Raw genomic sequence first — 17,319 nt, 5'->3', positions numbered from 1 at the left:
ATTTAACCCAATGTTTTTTAAATACGTGTATAATGCTTTATATCCTATGGGTTGTGAATTCCATCCTACAATATCTTTCAAGGAACCCAAAGAAATGTTACCACACCTCCCGCTTTATTTATTCTATAGATTGCCTGAACTATTTCATAAACTAAATCTTGTCTTGTTTCTGATGCTATGTTTTTTATGCTCATCAATGCACTGTTGGACTGCGAGCACACAACTACTTTCCTTGCTTTGTTTTCCTCTATCCAGTTAACTGCCATATAAATTGCTACCAATTCCCCCGTAAAAACAGATAGTTTATCACTGATTATTTTATTTAATACTATGTTTCCTTGTGGGATAACTGCTACAGCTCTTACCTTTATTTTTTTTTATATAGTTTTTGATGCATCCGTATATATCATATCTCAATCCATTTTTCTATCCGGTAACTATTTAAATTTCTATTCTTTAGTAATTGCATGTTTTCTTTTGGGTTATCAAACATCCACGGTGGTATTGCAGGCATTGGTACTGTAGGACTAACTTTAATATTGTCAATTTTAACTTTATTACATATGTCTCCTATAATCCACCCAAAACTATTCTTTTTTGTTTTCTCTTTTTCTTGGCAGATTGGTAGCACTGGACAAGTCGGATATCCTTGCTTGGATCCTTTTAAAGTTGCCCGATAAACTGCTGAGAGTTGATCTCTCCTCTTGTCCAAAGGTTTTTCGTTCATTTTTACTTGTAATACTGGCACTAGGGTTGATGTAGTAGCTCCACAACATAACCTTAAAGCCTGTGACTGGATCCGGTCTATTTTCCCAAGTCATGTTTTTGAAGCAGATTGGTAAATAATGCATCCGTAATCAATAACAGATGGAATTAAAGTTATAAATATATACATGTATTGTTTTCAACGTTAACCTATCAGCCCCCCAATCATTACCCCTCAAAGACCTCATTATATTTAACACCTTTTTACTTTTTCCCCTATTTTTTTATTTTCCGGAAGGAACACTCCTGAAGGAATAAATAAAGTACTATCTAATCTAATCTAATCAAATCTATTTTGCTGATGTGGGTTGACTAGTTCATATTTTTATCAAACCATATTCCTAAATATTTAAATACTTGTACCTCTTCTATATTTTCACCTTAGAGTTTTTATTTGGAGCTTGTTTGGTACTTTTGTCTTTGTAAAATGTATGACTTTTGTCTTTCCAACAGAGAATCTTAAACCTCAAGCCGTTCCTCAGTCTTGAACATTATTTACCACTTTGTTAGTTTTTTGATTATTTCTTTTGACTCTAAATAATATACTAGTCTTTCATTAATCTTTTTTTTTTTCCATTACTTTTCCCCAAATTTATAATTTCCTGCCTCTTCCGGGTCTTACCCTGACTTGCATATTGGAATTGTTACCGCTAATTTTCCCCTCTGCCGGTCATTCTCCTTCTTCATATATCCTGTCATATCATTTCAAGACCACTTCTTTGACGATGCCACCTAAGTTTTTGATCATTTGATAACCCGCTAGGTCTTTCCCCGGTGACGTATTTTTAACCTTTTTCAAAATTCGAACCATTTCATTCAAAGAAAATGTCATATCCATAGTGTTGGTAAAGCTATTAACGTTGTCTTCCATCATTTCCCCAATATTTAAACTCATTGTTTTTTCTCTCTTTTGTTTTTCCACATTTCTCAAATTATCATTACTGTGCACTTTAACACATTTTTTTTGCTAAAGGTTCTGCTGTTTCTTTACCCGTGACTACATCTTCTTTAATAAATGTGGCACATCATCCTCTTTACCCTTCATTCCTATCTTTACGAATCGTTATATATCCTTTTATTATAAAGTTTAATTTTGGCTTCAGCCCTGTTTCTTGAATACAAATTATACGTGGTTTAGTTTTCATATTTTTAATATATCCCTTTAATTCATGTTCGGTTGCTATCAAACTTCTGGCATTCCACCGGACCATTAACAGGGTGTTGGAATGTGGTAACATGACTCCGTCACGTCTACTCTCCGTAGTACAGCTTGCACCCGGTACCAAGATAGTTCTTTCAACAACTTTGATGCTGCTTTGACAATTATTTTGATCTTCTCAGTCTTATTTTTACTTTCATTTTGTATCAAAGCTGAGTTGTGCTCTCTGGTTTATTTTGCAAATGAACCGACAGAACATGATCATGTACAAGACTCGCCTACCCACAATGCACTGCAGCCCAACGCTCCTGGTCGGATGTTTTTTTCGGGGTTCATGGAGAGATGCGGTAAAGAGTGGTAGCCAAGACACACGGTCACACACGGTCACACACGGTCACACACGGTCACACTCGGCAATTATTTTGACCTGGGGAGCAGATATAGAGGAAAAAATGTGTCTGGGGGGCCGGGATATCTGATTTTCAGGTACAAAAAACTTCACAATGACACAAAATAAACACAACAGTTAAACCTCACACTAAAATCAAGACATTGACTTGTACGTTCAAAAGACAGAATAGAACAAGTCAAGACATGCAATGCCATCTACAAAATGTTATGTAAATGTTAGTCATTACACACGCGGCTATGGTTTTGATGTATTTGTTACAGACATGTTTACGTCAAGTAACATCACATGGTTCCATTTGCACCTTTCAACAAATCTGAAAAGGAATATTAAGAAGTAAAACTTATATTTAATCCTACCTCTTCTTTGAGCACACGGTGACTGTACATACGGGTCGAAAAATGTTGACCTAATTCAGCATTTCTCAAAGTGTGGGGAATAGAGACATGACAGGTGGGGCGCGAGGAAAGGGAGGACATTTTTTATTTTTGATTTTTTTTTACTATGCTTTCATTTTCTATACACACTGTAAATCACTTTGTGATTCTGTCTGTGAAATCCGCCGTATAAATAAATGTAAATTACTTATTTTTCCTGTAGGCTTTAAATTTCTCGGCAGGAGCGAAAGTTTGACAGACATAGCAACAGTAACTTTTGCAGGCAGGGCTAAGAGGAACAAACTTTCGCGCGGATGGGTAGCAGGCTAATGTGCGGACCACAATTACACAAAATGGATACATTTGCAACTCGCACCTCAAAGGTCTGCGGAGAAACAAAAATATGACGGGTCTAATCAACCAAAAAGTCAACCTAAAAGAAAATATGGCGAAGGGTATCTTGCTCTTGGATTCACGGCAGCGGAGGTGGGGGCAGAGGAGAGACCCCTGTGTGTTCTTTGTCTAAAACGGCTAGCAGCAGACAGCATCAGGCCCAACAAAGTAAAGAGACAACTCGAGACCACACATGATGTCCAATAAATTGTTTTGTTGGGGCGATGGGGGTAGGTGGGCCTTGAGTCTAAAGTGCTGATGACAGAAAAAAAAAAAGTTTGAGAAGCCCTGACCTAATTGTACGGATCTCACTTTAAACGGCAAACCGATCATTTAAATGTTTTCACTTTGAATATGAAACGAGGAGTAAAATGTACAATGTACAATATTATCAATTATTTCACAAGGACATGTTTTAAGGATATTGTACAGTATAATTAAATCTAAAATGAATGTGATCACTTTCAGGATCATTTTATTTTTAGCCAGTAAACAACTGTTATGTACTTTTGAATCGGGTTTTCAAAAAAAAAAAAAAGGGAGGGACAATCAAGGATCAACAATGGCACGACTTTCACTAACTTGCGTGAGGTCAAAAGACAAGAGATTTTAGACCAATGCTGCTTTGGATCTGTTCCTGCTAAACTAGTAAGTGACTTTCAATGCTCAAATCAGAATAATAATACTAATTTTAGCTACTGGAAATTTGTGTGGTGGCAATAAATACCCACCAGCGCGATACTTTGCAGTTCCACACTGACCAACCACGCAACAAACTCAAAAGAACTGTACAAGGAAAAAACAATGCAGTGACTTCAAACTGCAAATATAAGGTTTGAGTAAAATATGTAGGTTGGTGTGAATGTTGTCCGTCTATCTATGTTGACCCTGCAATGAGGGGGCGACTTGTCCAGGGTGTACACCTCCTTCCACCCGATTGTAGCTGAGATAGGCGCAGCGACCCCCACGTCCCCAAAAGGGAATAAGTGGTAGAAACGAATGTAGGTTCCTACTGTGGAAAGTTCAGTAATACAGAATCATTGTGGCATTATCGTGTCAGTTGGACGCTATATGCGCTAGTCCTCATGGTAATGTGGTTTTCCTTTTGGAAAACGCCATCGCTTTGGTTCACTGGTGCGGCCAATATAAACCAAAACTGAAAGTTCTTAAGTGGGGGTTTAAGTAGAGTTTATAAATCTTGTATCTGTGCCACATATAGCCTTATTTCAGTGTCAACAGTCTCCAGCTTACTTGCTACACATGTTTTGGCTCTGCCCATCCCTGTGCAGTTATTGGACCGATATTTTTAATACTTTGTCTGTTGTTGTAATTACCTACTAGGCCTTCTTTGCCTTTATTTGTTGTTGTATCTTTATGTTAGCAATTGGGACTTTTTGAATGAAATTGTCTGTGGCTCCATGTTAACGAAGTTGCCTGTACTATTTGACTGATGCATTTTATTGATTGATTTATTAGCAGTAATTGCACAAAGGCATTCTTCTTCTTTTAGTTTTCTGACAGCACGTAGGCGTTCGCATCAACTTTCGTCTTTTAACAAATGGGTAAAGGGGGGATGATGTATGCCGTAAAACTAGTTGGCACATTTAATATTTAATAATAATGAATATTGTAAAATTCTATAATTTTTGTTATTTAAAGGGGAAAACCCGATTCAAAAGTACATAACAGTTGTTTACTGGCTAAAAATAAAATGATCCTGAAAGTGATCACATTCATTTTAGATTTAATTATACTGTACAATATCCTTAAAACATGTCCTTGTGAAATAATTGATAATATTGTACATTGTACATTTTACTCCTCGTTTCATATTCAAAGTGAAAACATTTAAATGATCGGTTTGCCGTTTAAAGTGAGATCCGTACAATTAGGTCAGGGCTTCTCAAACTTTTTTTTTTTCTGTCATCAGCACTTTAGACTCAAGGCCCACCTACCCCCATCGCCCCAACAAAACAATTTATTGGACATCATGTGTGGTCTCGAGTTGTCTCTTTACTTTGTTGGGCCTGATGCTGTCTGCTGCTAGCCGTTTTAGACAAAGAACACACAGGGGTCTCTCCTCTGCCCCCACCTCCGCTGCCGTGAATCCAAGAGCAAGATACCCTTCGCCATATTTCTTTTAGGTTGACTTTTTGGTTGATTAGACCCGTCATATTTTTGTTTCTCCGCAGACCTTTGAGGTGCGAGTTGCAAATGTATCCATTTTGTGTAATTGTGGTCCGCACATTAGCCTGCTACCCATCCGCGCGAAAGTTTGTTCCTCTTAGCCCTGCCTGCAAAAGTTACTGTTGCTATGTCTGTCAAACTTTCGCTCCTGCCGAGAAATTTAAAGCCTACAGGAAAAATAAGTAATTTACATTTATTTATACGGCGGATTTCACAGACAGAATCACAAAGTGATTTACAGTGTGTATAGAAAATGAAAGCATAGTAAAAAAAAATCAAAAATAAAAAATGTCCTCCCTTTCCTCGCGCCCCACCTGTCATGTCTCTATTCCCCACACTTTGAGAAATGCTGAATTAGGTCAACATTTTTCGACCCGTATGTACAGTCACCGTGTGCTCAAAGAAGAGGTAGGATTAAATATAAGTTTTACTTCTTAATATTCCTTTCAGATTTGTTGAAAGGTGCAAATGAACCATGTGATGTTACTTGACGTAAACATGTCTGTAACAAATACATCAAAACCATAGCCGCGTGTGTAATGACTAACATTTACATAACATTTTGTAGATGGCATTGCATGTCTTGACTTGTTCTATTCTGTCTTTTGAACGTACAAGTCAATGTCTTGATTTTAGTGTGAGGTTTAACTGTTGTGTTTATTTTGTGTCATTGTGAAGTTTTTTGTACCTGAAAATCAGATATCCCGGCCCCCCAGACACATTTTTTCCTCTATATCTGCTCCCCAGGTCAAAATAATTGCCGAGTGTGACCGTGTGTGACCCGTGTGTGACCGTGTGTGACCGTGTGTCTTGGCTACCACTCTTTACCGCATCTCTCCATGAACCCCGAAAAAAAACATCCGACCAGGAGCGTTGGGCTGCAGTGCATTGTGGGTAGGCGAGTCTTGTACATGATCATGTTCTGTCGGTTCATTTGCAAAATAAACCAGAGAGCACAACTCAGCTTTGATACAAAATGAAAGTAAAAATAAGACTGAGAAGATCAAAATAATTGTCAAAGCAGCATCAAAGTTGTTGAAAGAACTATCTTGGTACCGGGTGCAAGCTGTACTACGGAGAGTAGACGTGACGGAGTCATGTTACCACATTCCAACACCCTGTTAATGGTCCGGTGGAATGCCAGAAGTTTGATAGCAACCGAACATGAATTAAAGGGATATATTAAAAATATGAAAACTAAACCACGTATAATTTGTATTCAAGAAACAGGGCTGAAGCCAAAATTAAACTTTATAATAAAAGGATATATAACGATTCGTAAAGATAGGAATGAAGGGTAAAGAGGATGATGTGCCACATTTATTAAAGAAGATGTAGTCACGGGTAAAGAAAACAGCAGAACCTTTAGCAAAAAAAATGTGTTAAAGTGCACAGTAATGATAATTTGAGAAATGTGGAAAAACAAAAGAGAGAAAAAACAATGAGTTTAAATATTGGGGAAATGATGGAAGACAACGTTAATAGCTTTACCAACACTATGGATATGACATTTTCTTTGAATGAAATGGTTCGAATTTTGAAAAAGGTTAAAAATACGTCACCGGGGAAAGACCTAGCGGGTTATCAAATGATCAAAACTTAGGTGGCATCGTCAAAGAAGTGGTCTTGAAATGATATGACAGGATATATGAAGAAGGAGAATGACCGGCAGAGGGGAAAATTAGCGGTAACAATTCCAATATGCAAGTCAGGGTAAGACCCGGAAGAGGCAGGAAATTATAAATTTGGGGAAAAGTAATGGAAAAAAAAAAAGATTAATGAAAGACTAGTATATTATTTAGAGTCAAAAGAAATAATCAAAAAACTAACAAAGTGGTAAATAATGTTCAAGACTGAGGAACGGCTTGAGGTTTAAGATTCTCTGTTGGAAAGACAAAAGTCATACATTTTACAAAGACAAAAGTACCAAACAAGCTCCAAATAAAAACTCTAAGGTGAAAATATAGAAGAGGTACAAGTATTTAAATATTTAGGAATATGGTTTGATAAAAATATGAACTAGTCAACCCACATCAGCAAAATAGATTTGATTAGATTAGATTAGATAGTACTTTATTTATTCCTTCAGGAGTGTTCCTTCCGGAAAATAAAAAAATAGGGGAAAAAGTAAAAAGGTGTTAAATATAATGAGGTCTTTGAGGGGTAATGATTGGGGGGCTGATAGGTTAACGTTGAAAACAATACATGTATATATTTATAACTTTAATTCCATCTGTTATTGATTACGGATGCATTATTTACCAATCTGCTTCAAAAACATGACTTGGGAAAATAGACCGGATCCAGTCACAGGCTTTAAGGTTATGTTGTGGAGCTACTACATCAACCCTAGTGCCAGTATTACAAGTAAAAATGAACGAAAAACCTTTGGACAAGAGGAGAGATCAACTCTCAGCAGTTTATCGGGCAACTTTAAAAGGATCCAAGCAAGGATATCCGACTTTGTCCAGTGCTACCAATCTGCCAAGAAAAAGAGAAAACAAAAAGAATAGTTTTGGGTGGGATTATAGGAGACATATGTAATAAAGTTAAAATTGACAATATTAAAGTTAGTCCTACAGTACCAATGCCTGCAATACCACCGTGGATGTTTGATAACCCAAAAGAAAACATGCAATTACTAAAGAATAGAAATTTAAATAGTTACCGGATAGAAAAATGGATTGAGATATGATATATACGGATGCATCAAAAACTATATAAAAAAAAATAAAGGTAAGAGCTGTAGCAGTTATCCCACAAGGAAACATAGTATTAAATAAATAATCAGTGATAAACTATCTGTTTTTACGGGGGAATTGGTAGCAATTTATATGGCAGTTAACTGGATAGAGGAAAACAAAGCAAGGAAAGTAGTTGTGTGCTCGCAGTCCAACAGTGCATTGATGAGCATAAAAAACATAGCATCAGAAACAAGACAAGATTTAGTTTATGAAATAGTTCAGGCAATCTATAGAATAAATAAAGCGGGAGGTGTGGTAACATTCTTTGGGTTCCTTGAAAGATATTGTAGGATGGAATTCACAACCCATAGGATATAAAGCATTATACACGTATTTAAAAAACATTGGGTTAAATAAAAGAATATAGAGTAGGGATCCATCTTGATCCACACTCCATTTCAACCAGAAGGTTGCTTGGCGGAAACAACCGCCCACCTCCGGAATCAGTCCCCGCCCATTCCCCTTAGGCGCGAAATTCATTTGAGCGAAAGACATTGGAATGAGAGGAGCTCTTTAAAGCTCCTGAGAATCTTAAAAAGCTTACAGAAAACGAGAAAAACTTACAGCGGGTGCCTGTTGGACATTCACCGTCGTTTTCGATGATTTCCCCACGGAGCAAGGATTCGATGTCTGGAGTCTTTGGCGCAATCAAGCCTTCTCTGCCTGAATGGCCGTTGACGGACCCTCCAGCGTTAAGGGAGACCAGTGAGCAAGAGATGTAAACGGAAAATCTGTAAGTAAATATATGTATATATGTATCGTATACCGCATGTTTTTTTCTTGTAAAAATGAGAATTATTTGACTCACCAGACTGCGATTGGGTTAAAGGGATCGCGTTGGTCTCTTCCGGCGAATCCTCTATAAAACAAAATAATGAATACACACAATATTAAATAATTCGAAGGTTTAAACACACCTCGATAATCATCTTCCAACTTTGTAAGATCGATCAAACAAAGTTCTTCGTCTTTCACTTCGTCGTCATCGGCTGTTAAAAAAAAAAAAAGGTATTACATCGTCGTACACGTGCAATGCTTTTAACGTTTAATGCTTAAACGGAGTTAAACCATTGTCTAATAATGTGGTAAAAACGGAGGTAATGAAATGAATACAGTAAAAAAAAAAAAAAATCGGTACTTACACAAAAGGATTGGAGACTCTGTTAGGAGATCCCTTGGTGGTGGGTGAATTTCAACTCGATGTTCGACTGTTTTTAGTTCGAATAAATACTTATTATAGTAACATTAAACAGACGTGTTACAAGGAATGAAAAAAAAAAAAAAAGAAATTACCTTTCATTTTGCAAATCGCGGTTACACTGTGTTCTGCTCTAGTTCTCCATCTGTTTAAATATGTTTTCGTGAGGTATGGAAGTTGTTTCAGACGGTCGTAAACATTTAAACGGTCAAATGGGTGGCCAAGTTTCTATTCATACGAAATTCTCAAGCTCCCATAAAAACTGAACCCTCCTTTGTACCCAAACTGACCTGTTGATTCAAACGGTCATAAACATTTAAACTGTCAGATGGGAGGTCAGTAAAAACTGAACCCTCCTTTTGTCCCCCAAACTGACCTGTTGTTTCAAACGACCGTAAAGACCAGTTGCTACGTGACACTGTGTTCTGCGATAGTTTTTTCCATCTGTTAAATATGTTTTCGTGAGGTACGGAAGTTGTTTCAGTGCGTACGAATGTGTGTGTGTGTGTGTGTGTGTGTGTGTGTGTGTGTGTGTGTGTGTGTGTGTGTGTGTGTGTGTGTGTGCGTGTGCGTGTGTGTGCGTGTGTGCGTGTGTGCGTGCGTGCGTGCGTGCGTGCGTGCGTGCGTGCGTGCGTGCGTGCGTGCGTGCGTGCGTGCGTGTGTGTGTGTGTGTGTGTGTGTGTGCGTGTGTGTGCGTGTGTGTGCGTGTCCACCAAAAACTTCCCAATCCACGATAGATAACGATGAAAATATCGAGAAAGGGCTTCCGTCTCTTCTTTCTTTTAGCTGAAATAAGCAGATATCACCCATTTCGTATCTGAATACAAATCCAAAAGATCCCTCCATCCCGTACGCTTCCAAATCCCATTTCTCACGCAAAGATTCGGTCGGCGCATCTGAATACGATTTAGAAACACTCGACTTTTTTGCGGAGCGTCAATGTAAGTTTTATTATTTTTATAAATCGAAACAGGCGTTTCACTAATCATGACCGAATCGAACAAAGTCTTTACGCTAACGTATAAAGCTCCAAATAATGACTAAGCCTTACACTGCCCTTTTGTACCCCTCGTGTGTGTGTGTGTGTGTGTGTGTGTGTGTGTGTGTGTGTGTGTGTGTGTGTGTGTGTGTGTGAAGTGCGTGCGTGTCCACATCTCCACACGTAACATTCCCAGCCATCAATACATCGAAATCTGGAAGTTGTTTCAAACGATCGTAAACATTTAAACTATCAATATATGGTCACATGCTGCTCAGATGACATTGCTTTCTTAAAAAAACTGATCCCTCCTCTGTTCCCTGTCAGGTCTTAACTCACCCTCTTCCTGTTTAACCACTCCCACCGCAGGTCTTAACTCTGCCCTCTTTCTGTTTAAAACTCCACCCTCTTCCTGGTTTAACCACTCCCACCGCAGGTCTTAACTCCACCCTCTTCCGGGTAAGCCACACCCACTTGACCTTGATATTTGAACCTGACCTTTGAACCTGACCTTTTACCTTGACCTTTAACCTTGACCCCCTCATAAATCATTAACCTTTGAACTTGACCCTCATAAATCATTGACCTTTGACCTTGAGGGTCATAAATCATTGTTTTATGGGGGTCATAAATCACTTTTGACTAAAGGTAGGGACTTAACTTCTCTCACTGTTCCAAGAACATTACAATACTGAAATAAACTACAACAAAAACAGTGCAATAACAGTGCAATACATGTTCATAACATGGTCACTACTGCCTAGTTTCTCTTGTTTCTTCTTATATTTACTGTTATATTTTTATTCTTATTGTTGCTTTTTATTTTTATTCTTATTGTTATATGTTCTATTTGATTTCCATTTATACCCCCATTATTTACTTTTTAATTTTAAAATTTGATCTCATTCTGTACACTGCTGCTGGAACTTAAATTTTCCGGAGGGAACTCTCCTGAAGGAATCAATAAAGTAATATCTATCTATCTATCTATCTATCTATCTATCTATCTATCTATCTATCTATCTATCTATCTATCTATCTAGTAAAAAAATAATTTTTGTATTTGCAGACCTTACAAAAACATTGGATTCGAGTAGAACTGACATATATACATTTATACAGGAAGTATTAGAAATATTGCATGTTTGCTTTTGGAGTTATGATTATATAACTGTCATATTTAGTATGACAGTTATACTGTCATATTGGGTAAAAAAAAAACAACAATTGTTTGTGTTTGCAAACCTTACAAAATGTTTTTTTTTTTCTAGTAAAACTCTTAAAGTTACATTATTTCAGGCATTGCTAAACATTTTGCATGTTTGGTTTAGGAGTTATGTTTGAATGCATTGTATTGCTTTTTTGGGCATTATCTCAGGATTCTAAAAACATTGCTCCCTGTCCATTCATCCGTTTTTTTTCCGTTTGTCCCTTTTGGGGTTGCGGGGGGTGCTGGAGCCTATCTCAGCTGCATTTGGTCGGAAGGCGGCGTACACGCTGGACAAGTCCCCAGAGCATCGCAGGCCAACACAGATAGACAACATTCACACTCACATTCACAGACTAGGGCCATTTAGTGTTGCCACTCAACCTTTCCCCAGGTGCATGTCTTTGGAGGTGGGAGGAAGCCGAGTACTCGGAAGGAGCTAACACAGTCACGGGGAAAACATGCAAATTCCAAACAGAAAGATCCCGAGCCCGGGATTGAACTCAGGACTACTCAGGACCTTCGTATTGTGAGGCACATACACCAACCCTTGAACCAATGTGCTGCCCAACTGTCATTTCGAGTAAAAAAACACATGTTCGTGTTTGAAAACCTTACAAAAGCATGTGTTTTTAATAAAACTCAGAAAGATTCATTATTCCAGGCATTATTAGCCATGTTGCATGTTTGGTTTTGGAGTCATGTTTAAATAACTGTCATATTGAGTGGGACAGTTATACTATTGAGTAGAAAAACACATTTTTGTGAGTGCAAACCTTACAAAAAATCATATTTCTAGTAAAACTCACAAAGTTACATTATTTCAGGAATTATTAGACATTTTGCATGTTTGGTTTGGGAGTTATAATTGAATACATTTTATTGCTTTTTTCGCTTTATCTCAGGATTCTAAGAACATTACTGTCATATTGAGTAACAAACACATTTTCGTTTTTGGAAACCTTACAAGCATATTTTTTCAAGTAAAACTCACAAATATTCATTATTCCAGGCATTATTAGCCATGTTGCATGTTTGGTTTAGGAGTTATGTTTAAATAACTGTCATATTGAGTGTGACAGTTAGTGCAAACCTTACAAAAGCTCATGTTTCTAGTAAAACCAAAAAGTTACATTATTTCAGGCATTATTAGCCATTTTGCATGTTTGGTTTCGGAGTTATGTTTGAATACAGTGTTATTGCTTTGTTCGCATTATCTCAGGATTCTAAAAACATTGCTGTCAAATTGAGTAAAAACGTAATTTTCGTGTTTGGAAACCTTACAAAAGCTTATGCTTCTAGTAAAACTCACTAAGAGACAATATCCCAGGCATTATTAGCCATTTTGCATGTTGGTTAAGGAGTTATTTTTAAATAACTGTCATATTGAGTGTGACAGTTATACTGTCATATTGAGTAAAAAAAACTAATTTTTGTAAGTGCAAATCTTACAAAAGCTCATGTTTCTAGTAAAACCCACAAAGTTACATTATTTCAGGAATATTAGACATTTTGCATGTTTGGTTTTGGAGTTTATGTTTGAATACATTTTTTATTGCTTTTTTCGCTTTATCTCAGGATTCTAGGAACATTATTGTCATATTGAGTAAAAAAAAACAAATTTTCGTGTTTGGAAACCTTACAAAAGCATATGTTTTTAGTAAAACTCACAAAGATTCATTATTCCAGGCATTATTAGCCATGTTGCATGTTTGGTTTCGGAGTTATGTTTAATTAACTGTCATATTGAGTGTGACAGTTATACTGTCATATTGAGTAAAAAAAAACACATTTTTGTGAGTGCAAATCTTACAAAAGCTCATGTTTCTAGTAAAACCCACAAAGTTACATTATTTCAGGCATTGTTAGACATTTTGCATGTTTGGTTTTGGAGTTTATGTTTGAATACATTTGTATTGCTTTTTTCACTTTATCTCAGGATTCTAAGAACATTACTGTCATATTGAGTTAAAAAAAAACAATTTTTTGTGTTTGGAAACCTTAACAAAACATATATTTTTTCTAGTAAAACTCACAAAGAGACATTATTCCAGGCATTATTAGCCATTTTGCATGTTCGGTTTCGGAGGTGGCGACTTGTCCAGGGTGTACCCCGCCTTCCGCCCGATTGTAGCTGAGATAGGCGCCAGCGCCCCCCCGCAACCCCAAAAGGGATTAAGCGGTAGAAAATGGATGGATGGATGGGTTTCGGAGTTATCTTTGAATACATTGTTTTTGCTTAGTTCGCATTATCTCAGGATTCTAAGAACATTACTGTCATATTGAGTAAAAAAACACATTTTTGTGTTTCGAAACTTTACTAAAGCTCATGCTTCTAGTAAACTGACTAAGAGACAATATTCCAGGCATTACTAGCCATTTTGCATTTTGGTTAAGGAGTTATTTTTAAATATCTGTCATATTGAGTAAACGTTATACTGTCACATTGAGTAAAAACATTTTTTTGGTATTGGCAAACCTTACTAAAACACCTGATTCTAGTAAAACTCACAGGAATACATTAATACAGGCATTATTAGACATATTGCATGTTTGGTTTTGAGTAATGTTTATTTAACTTTCATAATTAGTATGACATTTATACTGTTATATTGAGTAAAAAAATATGAATGTTGTGTTTGCAAACCTTCAGCTTGTTTTTGCTAATATATATATATATATATATATTTTTTTTTTAAAGGCACCACATGGCATCCTAAAACGTTTAGTATTGCATACATTTCCACCACTTTAATGCCATAATAACAACAAACACTTTTCTGTTAACTCTCTCTGTTTAGGCAGGCTTTTTTTTATATTTTTCAAAAGAGTGTGCATCATTTTCATGATCAATGTGATTGAGTTTTGTTCAGAAAGAGAAAAGGAATGATTTATGAGCGATATCATGGGACAAAAATAAATGAAACACAGTCGCACCGGCGTGAGCCGGACTACTGCGGAAAATCAATCAGTCTAATCAATCCTAAAAAAAAAATAAGACTCCAAAGAGTCAGCTCGTGCTCGCTCCAGACAGTCGTACCAAGCGATGCAAAAAACTAGCCTGTTAGAAAGGAACGAAATAACAGGGAATACTCATGTCTCATGGCCTTTGAATAACAGCGGAACATGCGTGTATGCACTTCTGGCAACCAGAATCGTAATGATCAAGACTCCATTATCACCCAGAAAATCATTATCAAGATAATGTAGATTAGCATGTGTTTGTGTGTGTGTGTGTGTGTGTGTGTGTGTGTGTGTGTGTGTGTGGTCTTGTATTCCCACCCTTCTTGAGACATCAACAAGGAAAAATACCGTCCATATGAGGACCGTTGAACAAACTTATAGGACCGAAATCATTATCCCAATACAAAAAAACCTTTGCATCTAATAGAGAATGTCTCATTTGCATCCCTGGTGGTGAAATCTATCAAAATTAGGGTGGTTCCTAAAGGGGGTATTTTTCAAATTGATCGTGTCTCTGGTCAACATATGAATAACAAAAGTGTGGAACATTTTTAAGTGCTCCCTCTCTGGCCAACATATGTAATTATAAGGTGTGTAAGAAATTGAATCGCAAACCATTTGGTTCAAATTAAAGAAAAAAATAAAATGACGTACTGTAGTAACGAAGTAAATAATGAATATTAAAAAGCAATTACATGAGATAGGCGCCAGCGCCCCCCGTGACCCGAAAGGAATAAGCGGTTGAAAATGGATGGATGGAATTACAAACAAAACATTCAAAAACTTAAAATAAATAACTAAAAGTAGTCTTTGTTTCACAAAATGGCGACTTTTTTCTTATAAAATTGGGAACCATTTCTTATATTTTTTCTCTTTCTGTAGTAATGCAATATTTTCTTGTAAAATTATTACTTTTTATGTAGTATTATTACTTTAATGCAAAATTGTGACATCTGTCATATAAAATTCTGACATGTATCACAACATTGCCATTTTTTGTTGTTCTTGTTTCTTGTAAAATGGTGACATTTTTTTTAGTAAAATTGTGACTTTTGTCCCTGCGATGAGGTGGCAACTTGTCCAGGGTGTACCCCGCCTTCCGCCCGATTCTAGCTGAGATAGGCGCCAGCGCCCCCCGCAACCCCAAAAGGGAATAAGCGGTAGAAAATGGATGGATGGATGACTTTTGTCATAATTTTGCCAAGTACAACTCCGATTATTATTGTAATATTGTCAAAATGTTAAAGTTTTCTTACAAACCCCAATTCCATATGAGTTGGGAAATTGTGTTAGATGAAAATAAAAACGGACTACAATGATTTGCAAATCCTTTTCAACCCATATTCAATTGAATGCACTACAGAGACAAGATATTTGATGTTCAAACTCATAAACTTAATTTGTTTTTTGCAAATAATAATTAACTTAGAATTTCATGGCTGCAACACTTGCCAAAGTAGTTGGGAAAGGGCATGTTCACCACTGTGTCACATCACATTTTTTTTTAACAACACTCAAACGTTTGGGAACTGAGGAAACTAAATGTTTAAGCTTTGAAAGTAAAATTATTTCCCATTCTTGTTTTCTGTAGAGCTTCAGTCGTTCAACAATCCGGGGTCTAAGCTTTCCCATTTTACGTTTCATAATGCGCCACACATTTTCGATGGGAGACATGTCTGGACTGCAGGCGGGCCAGGAAAGTACCCGCACTCTTTTTTCACGAAGCCCCGCTGTTGTAACACAAGCAGAATGTGGTTTGGCATTGTCTTGCTGAAATAAGCAGGGGCGTCCATGAAAAAGACGCGCTTGGATGGCAGCATACGTTGTTCCAAAACCTGTATGTACCTTTCAACATTAATGGTGCCCTCACATATGTGAAAGTTACCCATGCCTTGGGCACTAATGCACCCACATACCATCACAGATGCTGGCTTTTGAATTTTGCATCGATAACAGTCTGGATGGTTCACTTCTCCTTTGGTCCGGATGACACGATGTTGAATATTTCCAAAAACAATCTGAAATGTGGACTCGTCAGACCACAGAACACTTTTCCACTTTGCATCAGTCCATCTTATATGATCTTGGACCCAGAGAAGCCGGCGGCGTTTCTGGATGTTTTTGATAAATGGCTTTCGCTTTGCATAGTAGAGCTTTAACTTGCACTTACAGATGTAGCGACAAACTGTATTTAGTTACAGTGGTTTTCTGAAGTGTTTCTTAGCCCATATGGTGATATCCTTTAGCGAATGATGTCGGTTTTTGATACAGTGCCGTCTGAGGGATCGAAGGTCACGGTCATTCAATGTTGGTTTCTGGCCATGCCGCTTACTTGGAGTGATTTCTCCAGATTTTCTGAACCTTTTGATGAAATTATGGACCGTGGATGTTGAAATCCTTAAATTTCTTGCAATTACACTTTGAGAAACGTTGTTCTCAAACTGTTTGACTATTTGCTCACGCAGTTGTGGACAAAGGGGTGTACCTCGCCCCATCCTTTCTTGTGAAAGACTGAGCATTTTTTGGGAAGCTGTTTTTATACCCAATCATGGCACCCACCTGTTTCCAATCAGCCTGTACACCTGTGGGATGTTTCGAATAAGTGTTTGATGAGCATTCCTAAATTTTATCAGTATTTATTGCCACCTTTCCCAACTTCTTTGTCACGTGTCGCTGGCATCAAATTCTAAAGTTAATGATTATTTGCAAAAAAAAAAAAAAAGTTTATCAGTTTGAACATCAAATATGTTGTCTTTGTAGCATATTCAACTGAATATGGGTTGAAAATGATTTGCAAATCATTGTATTCTGTTTATATTTACATCTAACACAATTTCCCAACTAATATGGAAACGGGGTTTGCATAAAATTGTGACTTTTGTCGAGTAAAATTAAGTTTTTTCGTAAAATTGCCAAAATGTTAAGCTTTTATTGTAA

The 17,319-nt window shown here is 37.0% G+C and overlaps 1 long non-coding RNA gene across 2 annotated transcripts; it reads right to left on the bottom strand.

Moving 5' to 3' along the window:
• Nucleotides 1-8,720: 8,720 nt before the first annotated feature.
• LOC133559897 (uncharacterized) lies at nt 8,721-9,446 on the bottom strand. 2 transcript variants are annotated; one of them, XR_009808316.1, is made up of 5 exons: nt 9,328-9,446; nt 9,177-9,242; nt 8,952-9,023; nt 8,843-8,893; nt 8,721-8,765 (listed from the first exon to the last, which is right to left on the bottom strand). It is a non-coding gene; the product is annotated as an uncharacterized LOC133559897 (long non-coding RNA). The 2 variants fall into 2 exon arrangements; XR_009808315.1 differs by having other exon boundaries at nt 9,177-9,446.
• Nucleotides 9,447-17,319: the final 7,873 nt, after the last annotated feature.

This window comes from Nerophis ophidion, linkage group LG10, assembly GCF_033978795.1.
Source record: "Nerophis ophidion isolate RoL-2023_Sa linkage group LG10, RoL_Noph_v1.0, whole genome shotgun sequence".
In the NCBI taxonomy this organism is placed as follows: domain Eukaryota; kingdom Metazoa; phylum Chordata; class Actinopteri; order Syngnathiformes; family Syngnathidae; genus Nerophis; species Nerophis ophidion.
This window is presented reverse-complemented; position numbering and strand designations above follow the sequence as displayed.